We start from the raw sequence: 17,245 nt of genomic DNA, 5'->3' as shown, positions 1-17,245 counted from the left end.
ATTGTAATTTCTGTCTATCTGTTTCTTTCTTTTTGAGATAGGGTATCCAATGTCCCAAGCTGGCCCTGAACCTACTGTATTGTGGATGATGGCTTCCATGTGATGCTCAGTACTGAACCCGAGGCTTGCTGCATGCTAGGTAAGCACTCTAGCAGCTGAACTAACGTAACACCCCAGACCATCCGTTACTGTCAATAGAACAAGTATAACCTTTTTCAAACATCTTTTCAAAATGTATGCATATGTTTACTGAGTAGGGTCTCTTCCAGGCCCTTACTGGTTCTTACTGGTTCTAAGTCATCCTCCTGGGTGTTAGGATTAAAGGTGGTGCCATCATGGGTGGTTCTCATAGAGTACTTTCTCTCTTGAGACTCCGTATAGCCCAGGTTAGCCTTGAAGTTGCTATGTATCTGATGATGACCTTCAATCCCAGGTCCTCTTGCTCTTCTTGAGTTCTGGGTTATATATCTACACCCTAATGTATGAGTTTCTGAGGATGGACCCCCCCCCCAGGCTTCATGTACACCAGGAAGGACCTGCTAAATGACATACATCCTCAGCCTCATGATCTTTTCTAGGGACATCAAGTTGGAGTCATGAGAATTAAATCATAATGGTGGCTGGGTATAGTGGTGTATGGCTTTAATCCCAGCACTTGGGAGGCAGAGGCAGGCAGATGTAAGACCATGTTTGAAAAACAAACAAACAAAACCTCAAATCAACCAAACAACCAACTACAAAACACTTAAATATGGTTTGTTTATGTTAAGGCTTTGGAGATAGAACAGGTTATCTAGGAGTTTGTGCTAGGTCCAGGTCACACCTCGTAAATACCTGTGGCTTTGGCTACAGGGGTGTTTTGTGCAGTGTGACTCTCATCTAGTAAGCAAAGCCAGAGTGAAGAAATCCGGGTTGTATCTTTGCTTATGATACACACATTAATCTGGGCCACACCTTCTGCTGGAGACCCACATAAGGACACTGGAAGAAGGAAAGCTCTCTCTCTCTTTGCCTGCTTGCCTTGTGGAACTGAGCAACTGATCTTTGGAGTTCCATTCACAGCTGCTGCTGACCATTGTTGGGGAGTTGGACTACAGACTGTAAGTCATCAGCAAATTCCCTTACTATATAGAGACTACCCATAAGTTCTGTGACTCTAGAGAACCCTGACTAATACAGATGCCATGGGAAACCTGCACAAAATGTGATCACTTTTCTGCTCCCACGTCCCATGACCTTCACGACTGTGCAGTCCTCAAATGCCACTGTCTGGCCACTAAGGCTCGAAATGAACGAGTCTCATGCTAAGTATACTGCTGCAGGGAATCCTCATTTTCAGTACAAGAGAAATGTGGGCGGAACCAGCCAGCTCACCACCGCTTCAGATGCGGCACCTGCTCTTCATGGGCTCATGGTAGCCAGGGAAGAAATGGATAGAAAAAAAGGGTAGGGGTCAGAGACTTGAGTCAGCATTGTTCGGAAACCCGAGCCCTTTCTTTCGGTCAGTGCAGGTTGGAAACTGATTTTACAAAATAAAAATGTACAAAAGAACCAGGCCACAAGGTACCCCAGAGACACAGAAGACTCCTCTCCATCTGCTCTGTAAATGCTTTGGACAAGATGGCTAACTCCCATGAGACACTTTTCTCTGTTGTTTATGCAAACCTTTACCAAAGACAGAAGACACAGCTGGCCAAATTGAACAAGACTATTTAAATCACCAACAGCTTTCTGGCTTTGACAGTGCTTGAATAGTTTCACTAGTCTACAAATTAAAATTTATTTTTAACTCTGTGTGTGTGTGTGTGTGTGTGTGTTATGTGCACACACATGTATGTGTAATATGGTATATACACAGATGTGTATGTGTGTGTGATGCAGAATAGTCACATGTGTGTAAGATGTGGTATACGCACACATGTGTGCATGCATAATGTGATATATGCACACCCATGTATGTAATGTGGCATATGCACATATGTGTGCATGTATGTGTGTGATGCAGTATATGCACACATGAGTCTGAAATGTGGTATATACCCACATGTGTATGCATGTATGTGTGTGTAATGTGCTATATATACGTGGGTGTGTTCAAGTATACATTCTCACGTTTGACTAGTATTACTCCCCCCATTACTTCTTCCAGACCTCATCCCACCCTGAACTATGCTAGACTAGCAGCTCTTAAGCTCCATGATCCTCCTGTCTCTGGACAGATTGTGTTACAGGCACATGGGCCACCGCACTCAGCTTCTCCCGTGGACTTTGGAGACTTAAAGTCAAGTTCATATTTGTTCAACTTGTCTACTGAACTGTCTCCTGACTACAACTTCTACATCAGTCGTCTCCACAACTTTGGGGTGGAACAACCTTTTCATGGGAGTCACTGGAGACACCACTGTAATGTAAAACACAGATGTTTACATTACAATTCACAACAGTAACAAAACTAGTTATGAAGTAGCAAAGAAAATAATTTTATGGTCGGGGGTCACCACAACATGAGGGACTAAATTAAAGGGTCACAGCTTTAGGAAGGCTGAGAAACACTGCTCCATTTATGTCCACAATATGTTGATCTAGGCCTCTAAACTAAACCTCTGCTTAACTAAAGAAAAAGATTAAGATATGTCTGCTTTCTATACACTATTCAGAAAAATTAGACCAGAACATGATCTATTTCAGCACCTTGTATTTCTGTAGCCCCTTACAGCTTTCGAGGACATTTTACCAGATTGTTTTTCTTTTGGAGTTGTTTTTTTCCCCTTATAATGTAATAGTTACTTATTTCATTGCTGTTGCAAAATGCCTGATGAAACTAACTTGAGGAAGAAAGGGTTTCCTTCGGCTGGTGCTGGCGAGGACAGTCACGGTAGAGAGCACTGTGAGAAGCAGCTGGTCAGGGCTGGTGAGGAAGCAGGCAGAGAGGAGGTGCCCCTCACAGCCTCAGGTTCACTTGTCCTGAAACCCCAGCTGCCCAAGGTCAGGAGGGGTCTTTCTCCTCAGCTAAACTCTCTGAAAGACAAACCAGCTGCCTCAGGAGGTCTGTTTCCATGGTAACCCTAAAGTCAATCAGGTTGATTGCAAAGACAGACAATAGCTGTGACCCATGAGGAAACAGAGGTCTAGACAGGTTAAATGTGTCTTGGAAATTCCAGCCCTAATAAACACATAGAGCAAGAAGCATGCGGACCTTCCTGGGTGTGCTATGCATGCTTTTCACCCTAGCACCTAGGAGACAGAGCCAAGAGACTCTCGAAGAGTTCCAGGCCTGTCAGAGATAAACCCTGAGACCCTGTTTGAAACAAATTAAACAACAAGAAAACAAAACCAGCAACAACTGGGTGTGCTGGCACAAGGCTTTTACACCCAGTACTTGGGAGGCAGAGGTAGGCCGGTCACTATTAGTTCAAGGGCAGCCTGGTCTACATATTGAGTTACAAGCCAGCAGGGATATACAGTGTATCCTGTCTATAAACAGCAAAAACAAAAAATAAATAAACAACAACAACAACAAGGTAGCCGCCTTGTAGGGCAGAGGATGTAGCTCAGTTGATAGGAGTTGTTAAGTGTGGCTGCCCAGCATGCATGAAGCCTGGAGTTCAAACTCCAGTAGTGTTTAGCGCTGGGTGTGGTAGCGTGTGACTATAATCCCAGCACTTGGGAGGTAGACACAGGAGGACCAGAAGCTCAAGGCCAGTGTCTGCTGCATGAGACCCTGTCACAAGCATGTAATTTTAAAAAGATGTTAGTTTGAGGGGTTAGAGATGTAGCTCGGCTGGCAGGGTAGTTGCCTAGCATGCATGAAGCACCGGGGTTCACTCCCAACCTCCCCAAACCAGGCATGGTGGGGGTGAACCTGTCATCCCAACACTTGGGAAACCGAGGCAGGAAACTCAGAAGTTCAAGGTCTTCTGTTTGGATTACATGATACCCTGTCCCAAAATGCTGTCTTTTGTATTGTTTATAAGATGGTACCTTTTATTATTTACTTATTATTATTATTATTATAAGAAAAGTTTCTTTGTAAATCGGAATATTCATGCTCACATTTAGATTTAGATTAAGTCATTGAAGCATTTGACACTAGAGGGCGCTCCACGAGAAGGCTGGCTACACTGATGCCCAGAAAGCTTGCCAGAGCAACAATACACCAGGCAAAGCAAAGACGAAACAGGAAGTGAGCAATAAAAACTACAGATAGCATCTCCAGGCCAAATGTCACAGCTGCAAGATGGGTTATGGACGAGTGCCCCCATACCACCCCATCCCCACCCTACCCACATCCCACCCCTACCCCACCCTGATCCTGGTAAAGGGAATGACCTTTCAAATACATACCATTTGACCATTTAGACTCATGTCACAGTAAAACAGGAGTAGGTATAAGTATCTCTGCTTTATAGATTATTATTAAACTGAAGTTTACTAGGAGTAAGTGATGTTGCCAAACTCCTAAGTACAGGAGTATTTTGCTGTCTGCCTTCTTCAAATGGCAAGTTCAGAGCATGGGACAGTTGATGTTTGACTCAGTGCCATTGCAGATCTCTTTTAGATTCCTACGTTGACTCCAAGCTAGCCAGTCTCCCTGAGGTCGGTCATAAACACCTTTCTGGATGCTTCCCTTACTACATTCCACACTTGAAGTGTCTCCCCCTTCTCTCTCTTCATCTCTGAGGCCAGTGAGCTCCTCCCCCACCCCCTCCCCCAGGTCTTTGCACTCCTCTGTGTGTCTTCACTCTGCATTGATCCTGACTCCCAGGGCTTCCCTTGCAGCAAGGAGGGCTCCTAGATACTGCCTCACACTGTCTCAGGGGTCAGAAACACGACACCCCTACGTGTAGGTGCCCAGCCCCCCATACACAGTGTGATCCCAAGGCTGGGTTAGGATCCTGTTCTATTTACTGAGCACCCTGAGTGGTTGTGTGATTATTATGGTTACGGTGTGGGTAGCTGGTGAGCTCCGGTGGATGCGTGCCTCTGCTTGCGTTCATTTGAATGTGTTCACCCTTCCCGGGTGACATCATCCACCCAGATTTGCCTCTGTTACTGTTACTTCACAACATTTTTCTCGGGATGCTTCATTTCCATACATTTGTTTCTCAAGAGTGGCAGCTGTGGGACTCAGGAAGCCGTTGACAGGTGGCTTACCTGGAGTGCACAAAACTCTGACCCTGCACCCCATAAAACTGGGTGTGGTGCTGAACAGATAATTAAGTGGTTAAAGAAGCTTGCTGCCAAGTTTGACGATGTGAGTTCAAGCCCAGGCCCACATGGTGGAAAGAAAGAGCCAACCCCTACAAGTTGTCCTCTTTTCCCATATGTACAGTCTTTTACACACACACACACACACACACACACACACACACAAATATTAATGCTGGAAAAATTAGGTGAGGTGGTACAAGCCTGTAATTATAGATCTTAGGAGGTAGAAACAGAAAAAAAAAAAAAGAAAAAGAAAAAGAAAAAAAAAACCCAAAGAACAAAGCCATTTTGGGCTATGTGGGGAGTCTAGGGCCAGCCCAGGAGACAGGAGACCCTTAAAAAAAAAAGCTGAAATGAACTATCTTGATTTATATAAGCAGAGAAATTGTGCCACCCCTGTGATCAGGGTGGGGCCCCTAGAGGAGCTGTGACGTCATAGCTATTTTGCCAACTTCCTTATTCCTGTCGAGGAAGAGTCATTGAACTGGACACTTACTTCTGGTCGTCCTTGGATGTGACAGATGCTAAGCTAGACCCTGGAGAATCAGAATGTGTATGGAAGTAAGTACACAGTTCACTGACAGAGCAGTTGCCTGGTGTGTGTCCCAGGTTGGATCCCTGGCATTAAAGAAAAATAATCAAGTCACATCCAGTTCCTGAAACTGAACCTGTAATGGTTACAGTGCTGCCATCTCAAGATCCATATGCCAGTGTGTTTACCTGTTAGCAGGAAAGAAGGAATGGCGCTGTTCCACTCTTAGAATTCAAATGACTCAGGATCTTACCACTGGCGCATTGTGCGTGGACACAGCTTGGTCAACAGTGCTTGCTCAGCATGCGGGAAGCCTGAGTTTGAGCCCCACATTATGTGCTGTGTATATAAGAAGGCCAAGGGAAGCCGTGAAGCATGATGGGACACAGCCAGGCTTTAGAGTCCGCCAAATTTCTGCTGGGGTACATTAACCCTTTGCGACTGATGCTTCTGAGAGTCAGGGCTGCGTGCTTCTAGGCGGATTGATAGAAACCACTACACTTGGCATATGCGATCGTCTGGACAGAGTTCTGTGCCGGGGCCTTTGCTGGGCTCTTTCTTCGTGGAATAGAGTTCCTTTCTCCCCACTGTCAAGCGCCAGTCATGTCCCTTTCACTGCTGAAGAACCTATTCATTATGCTAAATGTTTGTACCCCGCCCCCAGCTCATAGCCGAAGCCCTAATCCCCAGTGTGGCGGCTTTTGCAGAAGGAACCTGTATCAAAATTGAGGCTAAATTAGGCCATAAGGGTAGGAGTCTATTCGTTGGACTAGTGTCCTAAAATGAGGCATAAGAGAACGCCTCATCCACAAAGGCCACGTGGGGACACGGGAAAAGCAAACATCAGCAACCTAAGATGTCACAAGACTCCGAGCCTTCCAGCAGGTTGATCTTAGACTTCGCCTCCAGAACCTCAAGAAAGTCCATTTCTGCTCTCCGAGCAGCCTTGTTTACAGCATTTTACTCTAGGACCTGGAGCTAATTATAATTTAACCTGGGGAGGGTGGTTTGTCTGACAGATAACAAGTGCCTTACCCAGGACTTGCACTTAGGACTGCTCCAGAGTAAATAAGAAAATGCAGATAAGTCAAAGCTGAGGCAGGAGGATTGCCAGGCATTTGAAGCCAGCCTGAAGCTATACAGCAAAATCCTTTCTCAAAATCAAAGCAAACGAACAACCACAAACAAACACACATGGATACATTGGCAGGCCACTTTATGTTGGAACACTATTTGTCAGTCTAAGTTCTAGAACCAGTGCAGATGCTCACAACAGGGGGCGCACAGAGAAAACATGCTCTACATACACAGTGCGATTTTTTTTTTTTTTTAAACAGAAAGAAGGGGCTGGAGAGATGGCCCAGTGCTTAAGAGCAGTGACTGCTCTTCTAGAAGTCCCAAGTTCAAATCCCACCAACCACATGGTGGCTCACAACCATCTGTAATGAGATCTGATGCCCTCTTCTGGTGTGTCTACATACAGCTATAGTGTACTTAACTACATAAATCTTTTTAAAAAGAGGAAGAAAAATGGTTAGAGATGGAGAGATAGCTCACCAGTTAAGGGCAGTTTCTGCTCTTCCAGAGACTGAGTTTGGCTCCTAGCACCCATATCAGGCAGCTCACAACTCCTGTAACTCCAGAGGACCAAACTCAGTTCTTCTGGTCTCCGTGAACACCAGAACTGAACTCACTGGAGTACACACACACACACACACACACACACACACACACACACACACACAGAGACACACACACAGAGACACACACACACAAACACACATAATTTTTGGTTATTTTGGGTTTTTTGTTTGTTTGCTTACTTGCTTGTTTTCTATGTGTGTGGCTTTATTTTTTATTTATTTATTTATTTTTGAGATAGTGTCTCTCTATGTAGCTCTGGTTGTCCTAGGACTTGATATGTAGACCAGGCTATTCTCGAATTCACACAGATCTTTCTGCCTCTGCCTACCAAATGTTGAAATTATACAATCTTGGCTCACATTAAAAACAAAAACAAAAACTGGATAATTATAACTGTCTAGAGAGACAAAGGGACAAATGGGAGGGGGTTGGAGAAACAGCAGGTGACAGAATATGAGTGAGAATATGTTCAACATACAGTACACACTTTAAAATTAATTTAATTAAAAAAATACCCTAATGGGCTGGAGAGATGGCTCAGTGGTTAAGAGCATTGACTGCTCTTCCAGAGGTCCTAAGCTCAATTCCCAACAACCACATGGTGGCTCACAACCATCTGTAATGGGATCTGATGCCCTCTTCTGGTATGCATGAAATACACAATACTCATATACATAAAATAAATAAATAAATCTTTAAAATACATAAACATATACACTGTGATAGACAAACAGACAATATAAATAAAATCCTAGAAAGGTATGATAAACCATACACTTAAAATGGTTTCTAACATTCTCACTTAAGTCTAAAAGTTGAACCCACAAGATTGCAACTGTTGGGGTGAGTTATTCTGCAAGCCATCATGGGAACCATGGGCAGAGGCAAAGGGAAATACACTTGACTCCAGTCCCAAGTAGCTGCAGCCCCTGCTTTCCAGCTTCCAGAGACTCAGGAGCCACTCCCCTGGCATGGAGGCCTTCTTTGTGCAAGCAGGGTCTCCCAGGGCTTCAAAGACTCCCAGTTGGGTTCTCAGACTGGCACATGCATCCCCCCATCCTGTCTGTCAAGTGGCCGCCCCTGTTTGAATCTGTCTCTGCCTTATCCATCACCTGCTGGGATAGCATTGCTTATTCTCTGGTAAGAAAGACAGGGGCTGACTAGACCTTGGGTCACAGAACTTATCACTGGGCACTTGCAAAATCTATACAACAGCTCCATCTTAACTGTGTGGCAAGGAGGTAAAGCCTAGACCTAGGGGACTGGTGTAGTTAGAATCACTACTGAGGCCTCGGTAACAATTGTCAGAGGAGGGCTGGATCATAAGACTAGACATGTACAAATTTGAGCCCACTCAGTTCAAGTGACCTGGGTTCGGGCCCTGGTGCACCCACAAAGGCCTGGGGATGTAGCTCAAGTTTGTAGGGTGCTTGCGAACGTGCAGAGTGCTAGGTTTGATCATCAGCACTGTAGAAAACGGCATGGGGCACACACCTGTAACCTTAGCACTCCAGAGTAGTGGACAGGTAAGAGGGTCAGAAGTCCCATACTTTCTTATATGTGGAATTTACGGCCTGCTTGGGGAACATGAGAACCAGCCAGCGAGAGAAGAGAGGAGAGAGGGAGGAGAGACAGAGGGGAAGAAAGGGAGGAGAGAGGAAGGGATGAGAGAGGGAGGGAGGAGAGAGGGAGGAGAAGGAGGAAGAAAGGGAGGAGAGAGAAGGAAGGATGAAGAAGAGAGAGAAGAGAGACAGACACCGAAGAGGAAGGAGGAAAAGGGAGGAAGGGAAGGAAGAAAGAAACCAGCTTCCTGGTGTGACTCTCTGCTGGGGCAGGGGTTCTTTGTCCCCCCACCCCCAGCAGGTGTGAGTGGCGATCATGAAGCTACCACAGATCTCATCCACACTTCTTCCTGATAGCTCTGAGCTTCTAGGACTTGTTCTGAGGCTATTTTTAACTTGTCCTTTCTTTTTTAAAAAAATTACACTAGGGAAGCTTAATCAGCCCCATTTGGCTTTGTGCAGAGAAAGAAAATTTGCAGACATTACCCAAGAACTGCTCCAGAACACCATGGCTGCCTGGCAGTCCTATTCAGCCAGCCCTCTCTCTCGTTGGTGCAACTGTTTATTTTTGGATGGCAACCTCCACACATCACACGCACGCCACACAGGGGCTCATTGTGAATCTAAAAGAAACTGGAGATGTAGGTGAGGGCGTCGGGGAAGTCAGCCCCAGCTCCAGATGGGAAGGGGCAGAGAGCCTAGTGCTGGGAATTCCTGGCTGCCCTCAGCACCCCCCCCCCTTCCCCACACACTCTCCGTTCTTCACCCCCGCAGCAAGAATGGCAGGAAACCAATGGAAGAGGCAACTGGCATCTCAGATTTTTGTTCACTTACCGTGTGAAACTCACACATCTAAACCACCCCCTGACATCACCAACGAAGCAAACAAGAGAAAGAGTTCAAGTGTTCTTCCAAAGGGTAAGACGCCGTGACAATAAACACTGTAGAGCCCCATCCACCCAAAGGCTGGAATCCACCCCGGTCAAAGCTGAATGACCCAGGATCCAAGTCACAAACTGCACTGCTACCCCCTGGGAGTGGCATGGGCACTTGTTCCCTGGACTTCAACTAAAGTATCATCCAGGTTCTTCGGGGTAGGTCACCAAAGCACAGTTGTTGTCCATGCTCAAACTGCTGATCATTCCAAAGTCCTCTGGCCTCTCTTGCCATTGGCATATCCCTGTCCTTAATGGAGCCTGAAGTTGCTGACTGCAGTGTGTGATATTCAGATAGTGTGTATCTGTTCGTGGTGTGTGTGGGGTCTGGGGAAGAGAAGGAGGGATTTAATTTCATTCGCCCGAAGGTTGGAATAAACAGCCCATCCTCCCAGAACACTGTTGGCATTAAAAATGCAGCCAGCCAGCAGGATTTGTCTTCAGAATCCACATTATTCTGAACATTCCATGACTGTGCAGAAGATGGGGGTGCTCAGCACAAGGAGTCTGAAGGGCTGCCCAGTCATCTTGCTTAAAGAAATGACTTTCAGAATACTGAGAAGTAAAGGAGACACTTGTGAGGGACAGTACTTGTTTTAAAGTTTATGCCCGGAAGACAGAGCCTGTATGACCGAGTGTATAGAGTACATATTGCTGGTGTATACAACTCTTATTAACTATTGGAAAGTAGTTGGGATTAGGGGAGTAATTTTTTTCTGAGTTGACTCTCATGCCCAGTGCTCATAATGAAAAAAGGCAAAAGATTTTGTTTACAGATCTGATGACTGATTAAACAGTTAAAACAACAGAAACCCCTGGGCCTGGAGAGGGATGCGGCTCTGTTGGAGTGTTAGCATACACCAAGCCCTAGGTTCGATCTCCAGAACTTTGTGAACTAGATGTGGTGGGGTCCATCTCTCAGCACTGGGGGAGAAGAAGCTGAAAGATCACAATGACAAGTCCTTCTTGCCTACGTAGGGGTTTGAGGCCAGCCAGGGCGCTGTAAGTCTTTATCTTGGGGGTGGGGAACAGGAGAAAAACACTAAAAATAAGTGTCTTGAGGATCAAGTTTCAGGAGCTGATATAGGGAAACACGGACCCCCACTCAGTCAACACTCACTTCTGTGACCTCAAGGGTGTGGGAATCACCCCCACCAGCAGATAAAGCAGTTACTTCTGCAGTGGGTCCCGTGGATCACTGATGTCACTCAATTTACCCCTGAGAGCATCTACACGGAGCGGCACAGTGTGGCTGAACTTAAAGGAGGGCAGGCACGAGGCCTGTGATTGGATGAGAAAAAACAGATAGGCGGGAACAGAGTTTTGGAAAAGGGGAGAGGCCAGAGGAAGAGAAGCAAGATGGAGGAAGGGGAGGATGAACTATTTCCTTGTGGCTCAGCATAGCTACAGGTTGCTATAAATATTTTATAAGGAATGGATTTGTTTAGGATGATCTGTCTTGTCTAGATGGGCAAATTGTATCATATCATTTGGCTCTGAGTTTATGGTGTGGACATTTTGTGGAGTGTAACATCTACTGAGAAAATCTGAGATAAAACCATTGCTAAACTACAAGTTTCTGGAGTTTTGAATTTGTCGAGCTGACTGTAGTGTGGGCAGGATTTGTGGCTGGCCCTCTGCTGGGAGAGAGACTAACAAGAGGGCGGCTGCCTATGAATGCAATGTTAGCTCTATATGGCCAGCTGGAACTAACATGGGAGAGACTGCTGGGGTAAGAGAGTACCTGGGGGCAGCAAGGTGTGGTGCCATGCTGGAACCAGCCACTGCTAAAATAATATATCCCGCTGATGCCATATGGCTCTAATGATGCCGGCCATAGCAAGGGTTGGCAGTCTTTTCAATATTTACCACAACAGCATAGGATCCCATAGGTTGGGGGCCAAACCCCAATGCTGCCTTTTTAAACTCTGGGTGCCAGTAGCAAGTCTCAGGTTGTGGCCCAGGCTTCTTTTTTTTTAATTTTTAAAAAGATTTATTTATTTATCATATATATATACTATTGCTGTCTTCATACACACCAGAAGAGGGCATCAGATCTCATTACAGATGGTTGTGAGCCACCATGTAGCTGGTGGGATTTGAACTCAGGGCCTCTGAAAGCGCAGTCAGTGCTCTTAACCACTGAGCCATCTCTCCAGCTCAGGATCAGAATATCTAGACCTCTGTAGGCATGCTGCCTTGATCTGGGAGCTCTCAGAATGTTTCTTTGGGGAGGGGGTGGCTTGAGACTCTATTTGCATGTTTGTAGTTCAGTCATTAATCATTAGTGGACATGTCATTTCCAGCTTCACTCACAGATGCCAGGGAAATGAAGACCAGGGTTCCAGTCCTCTAATTCTACATCCCTTCCAGGTGACCAGCCCCAATTTGGAAAGCTACTTAAAAACTACCAATCAGGAGCTGGAGAGATGGCTCATTGGTTAAGAGCACAGTGACTGCTCTTCTAGAGATCCTGAGTTCAAATCCCAGCAACCACACGGTGTCTCACAACCATCTGTAATAAGATTGGGTGTGTCTGAAGACAGCTACAGTGTACTCATATGTCATGAATACATATTAAAACTAAACTACCAATCATCAGCTCGCATCTCGGCACAGAAGGAATGAAAGACAACAGCAGCAACAATCCATGACTTCCAAGGTCCCGAAAGCTGTAGGAGTCGGACGACAGGACAGGAGGCTGAAGATGAAATACTTACCTCATAATATCACACAGGTGGTTATAGTAGAACTATACAGACGCCCAGCAAAAGGGACTTTCCTGGCCTTTCTCGTGTGTGAGTGACATACACTCCGCTTTAACTCCTTAAGACCTTGTCCTTAAGGCCTTGCTGAGACCATGTCTTTAACTCCTTGTGACCCTATTAGGATCTTTCTGAGAATTACACACAATGGACCACAGACAGATATATTGATCAGGCAATGTATACAGATGGTAGACAGCAAATACATATTGACAGGTGCCATAAACATATAGTCATGAGCATGGGACGTTTATTGTGGGAGTTGGCTCACGTGATTATAGAGGCTGAAGAGCCCCACGCACTCACTACCTTCTGCACAGAAGAACACGGGATCCACATGTAATTAAGTCTGAATCCAAAGGTCCGAGAACTTTCCAGGTGTTGTGTGACACTATTTCTGGGGAGATGTCTGCTCATCCCAGATAGGCGGCTGTCAACAGACCACAGTAAGAACACCAGGAAAGTCTACATTGGTGAACCAGTTACATTCTATTGGGGTTTCCTTACAGAAATATGAGGCATTACCTACAGAAGCAGAAATGACTCAAAGACAGCTACATCACCAAAGACCAGCCCAGCATGGGTGACAGCTCTCGCTCTCGCTCTCTCTTTCTCTCTCTCTCACACACACACACACACTAAAAGCCAGGAACCTGGAACACGCACTGTACAGCCTGCAGGAAGTTCAGCAGGTTGGCAAGTGGCCTCTTCATGTGACTTAGTTGGTTTAAACCTCTTCCAGGCAGCTGGGCTGGTTTCTGCATCTTCCAGGTCCGATCTCAGAGTCTTCTTTGCAGCCTGGCTGGCCTGAAAGGGACTCTTTATTGCTTACTCTGGGAGGGAGGGGCCCAGTGACGTGGACTTCTGGAAGCTATTCTGAGTGCTTACCTTCTGGTTTAAGGGGCTTCCTGGTAGGAGGGAGTATTTCTAGGAGGAAACTGTGACACAAGGGGGTGGCACATGACGTCAGCGTGCTGCCCCACACTGAGAAATGCTTTGTCAATTGTGTCACTTCACAAAGTGATGTTTGTTCCCAGCTAAAATGCCTACAGGTGATCAAGTCTCGGAGTGACCATTGTTCAGTTTAGTGTTGTTACTCTATAGCATATGACTAGTTAGAAGGCAGAGGTAGGTGTGTGTGAGAGAGAAAGAGAGAAGGCCGAGGTATATATGTGTGCCTGTGTGTGAGAGAGAGGGGGCAAGGGAGAGAATGAGAATATATCTGGGGCTGTGACAAGTACCTGAGAGTTGTTTGGAGGAGGAGAGATTTGTTTTGGCTCAGGGTTATAGACATGCACACCATGGTCATGTGGATCCACTGGTGGAAAAAAAACCCCCAGAGCATTATGGTATAGCAGAACAGAGGAGCACCATGGGATAGCACAGAGAGTAGGTCAGAGCACCATGGGACAGGGGGAATAGGAGAATGTAGCTGCTTACCTCACGGGTGCTAAAGAAAGGCAAAGGGACGGTAAGAGAGCCAAGATATTCCACAAATGCATGTCCCCCAGTGACCTACTTCCTTCAACAATGTCCCATCTGTTAAAGTCTCTACAAGTCTCTCAGAAGAATGTCACCAGCTGCAGACAAGGCCTCAGAGCATGAGTCTGTGGGGAACAGTTTATATTCAAGCCATGACAAGAACTGAGTGACAAACTCTCCTGACTCTTCAGATATAGATAGCGAGAGAAAATGTCAAGAATGCCTTCCGAACATCCAGTCCACACAGCACAGAGGGCTGACTTTCCATTTACTGAGGAGAACTTGAAGAAAGCCCCGAGGAGGAACGGGCTCCGCTTTGGCCATTTAAGTTTGTGCTAGTTTTAGGGGGGGGAAATCAAGAGAAAAATGGATATCGTCAGGTACAGAGAATCTCTTGAGGGGTTCAGATGCAAATATGAGAAGAGGAACGGGTAGAGGAGGTAATGAGTTTTATTCCCTGAACTGATTGGTAAGTGCACATTCTTACTGAAGGCCCCTCTGGTCTCCTGCCCTAGATCCCAGTGGATGACTGTGGCCAGGATTACCTTTCTGTTCTCTTTCCCCCATCCACTCCAGTTTTGCTATCAGACCACCATTTTTCTTAGCCAAGGGGGTAGCAGGCAAGAAGTCAGAGCCTGCATGGACATATTTGCAGGTGTCTGGATTTGTTCTATTTTCTTGATTTGTTGTTTTCCCCTTAATTTACTGAAATGGTGTGTCTACGTCAGGGCTACAACTTACCGGCAACCACATGGTGGCTCACGGCCATCTATGGTGAAATCTGGTGCTCTCTTCTGACCTGCAGGCACTGCATACATGCAGGCAGAATATGTATATACTGCATGCATAATAAGTAAATACATTAAAAAAAAAAAAAAAAAAAAAACAGTACCTGTTCGCTTAGACAGGCTGGCTGAGACCTGCCAACCTTTGAGAAGGGTTCGAATCTACCTCTCATTCTCTCGAGCTAAGACACGTGCCTACGTTTTTCTGGTTTCAATTTCAACACATTCCAACTATAGCAGTCTGGCAATGTTAAGTCATAGGAAGTTACCCAACACGGTCCACCCAGGCCCGCTTCCTTACTGCCCTGCTGCTCATCACAGCTACTCCAGCCTCCATCACTGAACCGTCCCTTAGCTGTGAGGGTAGGAGGGGATTTGCTGCCTACCTCATGGTCAAGGGTTTATTTATATAAATCTAAGGAGTGAGATGGCTTGAATCCACTTAAAGAAAGAAGAGCTACTTCAAACAAGGAGAGAAAGCCAGGAGTGGTGGCATTCACCTTCCGTCAGGGAGGTGCATGGGAACATCAGAAGTTCAAGGCCACCCTTGGCTACATGGGAAGTTTGAGTTCAGCATGGGCTGGCTACCTTTTACCACGGGGTTGTTTTTCACTTTACAAGTAATCCCAGCACATTTGGGACAAGCCTGTAGAGTTTGATTTCCACAAACTTAAAAAAAAAATGCCTGTAGATTCTTAGTATGTCTATGGTTTGTCGTGTTAAGCTATTTACTTGCTGTTGAGAAAATAAAGTAAAACAGTCACCTCTAAGGAGCTGGGTGCCTTCTCTGGTTGGAGGGTCAGTGACTCAGTATAACTGGTCATCTGTCATCTTTAAGCACATATCTCAGTTCCAAATACACTGTGATTTCAAGGTCAGCCTAGTCTCAAAAAAAAAAAAAAAAAAGTACAGTTAAGGGCAAATTACCTTTATAATTAAAACACCCAGGGAAAGATGTACATGGGACAGTACGTAGGACAGTAGTAGTCACTCTATCTCTCTCTGAGACAATGTTTCATACCTCAAATTCGTTACATAGCCAAGAATGACCTATTTCTGACTCTTCCTCTTCTACCACACAAATGCTAGGAATACAGGTATGTGCCACCGTACCTGGTGTACTGTGTATTTGGCTCTTGAGATCAAATCCTGAACTTTCCCCACGCTAGGTAAACTCTTTACCAACTAAGCTATGTCTCCGGATGGATGCCACTTGTAAATGTTTCTGACACATATAATTTCCGCACACATGTACCGAAAGCAAAAATTTCTAGATGTGGAAGAATTGTGTACTCAAAAATGTTCACATGACTTTAATCCTAGCACCTGGGAGGCAGAGGCAGGCAGATCTCTTGAGTTCCAGGACAGGCAGCGCTATATAGAGATAACCTGTCTCAAGCAAACAAAACAAAACAAAAAACATTCACATTGAGGGGTTGGGGAGATGGCTCAGTGGTTGCTTTTGCAGGGGACCAGTTTGACTCACAGCTGCCTGTAACTCTAGACCCGGGCAGATCCAACAACTCTGGCTCCATGGGCACTTCCTGTCACGTGTACAAGAACCACACACAGACTACCCAATGCACATAATTAAAAAAGCAAATCTTTAATATTTTTTTTTCACACTGGGTGTGACTCCTGAAAGTCAGCTAGAGCTGGAGGTGAAATCTGGAGTTAAGGTCAGCCTGGTCTCAAAAAAAAAAAAAAAAAAAAAAAACAAAACCCATAATCTCCAAATTGTATTTCAGAAAAACCTGACCAATTTGATATCACATTCAGTGTGTGACAATGTGTTCTTTCTCTCTGTGGTGTGTACACAGACGAGTTGCCTGATAATCAGTTCTTCGCTTTTTAAATTGGTATGTTTTTTGGGGGCGGGGTGGCTTGGGTTAGAGTGGTTTCTGAGACAGACTTAAGCTGGGTCTGTAACCAAGTATAGTCTTGATCCTTATTCTGACTCTTCTAGTGTTGAGATTACCGCAGGCCCGAGCCCCCATGCCACCTAGCTTTTCATTTATACCAGTAATGAAAATATTAAACAAAAACCAACTCTAGAGTCAGCTTGAAAAAAAAAAAGACAGAAAAAGCAAGTGTCTGTTCTGCAAAGGGAGAAACTTCTAAACTGACTGTAAGATCAGGCCATTTTCTATCGCGCCATCATCGCTAGCAGTCAGGAGCATAAAAACCCCTAACCTTCTAGATCAGCAAACCCAGGACTGTAATTAGATCACCTGCCACACACTGGCTGCCCACGCACTTCCTTCTTGGCAGAGTGAAGGGAATTGGAGAGGCTGCGCTCCCCGAGGGTCCCGGAAGGAAATAGAAGGCA

Source organism: Micromys minutus (genome assembly GCF_963924665.1).
Source record: "Micromys minutus genome assembly, chromosome: 11".
In the NCBI taxonomy this organism is placed as follows: Eukaryota; Metazoa; Chordata; class Mammalia; order Rodentia; family Muridae; genus Micromys; species Micromys minutus.
The sequence above is the reverse complement of the archived record's forward strand: the minus strand, read 5'-3'. Positions refer to the sequence as shown.